Source organism: Propithecus coquereli, unplaced genomic scaffold (genome assembly GCF_000956105.1).
Source record: "Propithecus coquereli isolate 6110/MARCELLA unplaced genomic scaffold, Pcoq_1.0 Scaffold620, whole genome shotgun sequence".
NCBI classification, from domain to species: domain Eukaryota; kingdom Metazoa; phylum Chordata; class Mammalia; order Primates; family Indriidae; genus Propithecus; species Propithecus coquereli.
In genome coordinates this window covers 127,509-129,823 of record NW_012152175.1, presented here as the reverse complement: position 1 = coordinate 129,823, position 2,315 = coordinate 127,509, and the positions used below count along the sequence as shown (strand labels likewise).

Below are 2,315 nucleotides of genomic sequence, written 5' to 3'. Positions count from 1 at the left end.
GTCAATTTTTCTCATCTTGTAAATGAGAATAATACTATCAGTTAAAGATATTCTGGTATATGGGCATATGGTATGGTCTAAATAAAGAGTAGCTATTATTATCCACCAGAATATTTATATTAGCTACTAGCTAGACTATAAGCACTTTGAGAGACTTTGATCAGCTTGTTCTGCTATATCCTTAGTCCAGCACTGAGCCAACACTGTAGTTTTCAACGCCTGTTTATTATATCAATTACTATCTTCACTACCTTTTTCAGGGAGACCATATTAGGATTGTAAGGGGTGTATTAACTCTCTCCTCCTAGTTATTTTAACGGAAAGTTAGAATAACTCTTAAAAGTCAGAGAAGTCAAAGATTAAATCATATACCTCTCCACTATCCTATGGTAACAGAAAATAAGTGAATAAACAAAACAGACAATTTTACATGGGCCAAGTAATGTTATTAGCTATGTTGGTCCACAGTTTTAAATCATTTGTTTAAGCTGCTGTTAGGTAGGGACCAGGAGGAAGGGGAAACAGGTGTGGAAGCCAGGCAAGGGAGATTCAGTAGACATTCCGTTGTCGGCCAATTAGAAGAGGGTAAGAAAACCACAAACCGAAGAGATGGGCCAACCACAGAAACAAACACCTTGGGGCATGCGCACAGAGGAGGTGGGAGCGACCTTAGATGAACTACCGTCTTGAACATAGTAAAAATCAGACCCACCAGCGCTGTGACAGTTTACAAATGTGACGGCAACCCCTGGACGTTATCCTGTAAGGTCAAGTTTAGGGAGGGTCGCCGGTTCCAGGAAATCTCCACCCCTCTTTTTGCCCTTCCCATTTGAATTGATTTTTCGGCCCCCCTTTTGGCTTTTCCCTTAGGTTTTGGCCTTAAAGGCGGAATTTTTTTAAAACCTAGGGTCTTCTCCACTCACAGAGATAGACCTGTTCCCACTCTGGAAGGTACTGTGCTTTAATAAATCTTGCTGTTTGGCTTGCTTATTTCTGTTTGGCTTGCTCATTCATTCTGTCAACTCGGGACCAGTAACTATTCTTCATACTGGAACCAAGAACCAGGGACACAACATGAACTTGAACCTGACACTGCTATTTTAGAAATTACCTACCGATGTCTTATTATAGTAGAGGAGATCCTTCCACTAAATTTGATCTCAATTTTTGGTTAAATTGATTGTGGAGTGTTTTTTTGTTTTTGTTTTTGAGACAGGGTCTCACTTTCTAGCCTAGGCTAGAGTGCACTGGTGTCATCATAGCTCACTGCAACTTCAAACTCCTGGGCTCAAGCAATCCTCCTGCCTCAGCTTCCTGAGTAACTGAGACTACAGGTGCACGCCACCACGCCCAGCTAATTGTTTTGTTTTTTTGTAGAGACAGGGTCTTGCTATGTTGCCCAGGCTGGTATCAAACTCCTGGCCTCAAGTGATCCTCCTACCCTGGCCTCCCAAAGTGCTGGGATTACAGATGTGAGCAACCATGTTCGGCCTAGTTTTGCATTATTATGAATAGGGAAATACTATCCACTGTAGAGCCAAGAAATTTCCTGTGATAATGCTTCCCTTCTTATAAAAATTTTTGCTTTTCCTATTATGTTCCTATCCTTCATCTTTTATATTAGATGCTATTTTTATTTCAAATGCTCAAATATATCTACTGATTCTACTGTTATCTGGAAACCTCATCTTTGGTGAGGAAGAAAGGCCTACTTCCCTGTGTCCTGCTCCAACATGAACTGAATGCTCATTAGTTTTGTTGTGTAGGTGTCATCTGGGATACTCCTTTATTGCTTTTCTGTGTTAGATTCTCTTTTTCCTAGCTACTATGTTTCCTTTTTTGTTACTCTTACTACTTTTTATTAGTGTATATGGTGTAGTAATTCCTACAAAAGAGTGCATAAAAGGTCTATCATTTTTAAAATCTTGTGCAGCAGACATTGCTGATTACATGATTTAACAGCCATTTCCAAACCCCTTCCCCTCTGCACTATGTAAAGACTGGAAAAGCTGAATACTTGTTTATTTTATTTATTTACTTTTTGAGACAGAGTCTCACTCTTTTGGCTGGGCTAGAGTGCTAGAGTGCTGTGGTGTCAGCCTAGCTCACAGCAACCTCAAACTCCTGGGATCAAGCAATCCTTCTGCCTCAGCTTCCCAAATAGCTGGGACTACAGGCATGCACCACCATGCCCGGCTAATTTTTTCCTCTCTCTATATATTTTTAGTTGTCCAGATCATTTCTTTCTATTTTTTTAGTAGAGACGGGGTCTCGCTCTTGCTCAGGCTGGTCTCAAACTCCTGACCTTGAGTGAT

General features: G+C 40.6%; 1 protein-coding gene across 1 annotated transcript in view; it reads right to left on the bottom strand.

The window, feature by feature from the left end:
* The window catches only part of MKLN1 (muskelin 1, intracellular mediator containing kelch motifs), a 127,568-nt gene that overhangs the window by 37,945 nt on the left and 87,308 nt on the right, over positions 1-2,315 (bottom strand). The window lies entirely within an intron of this gene.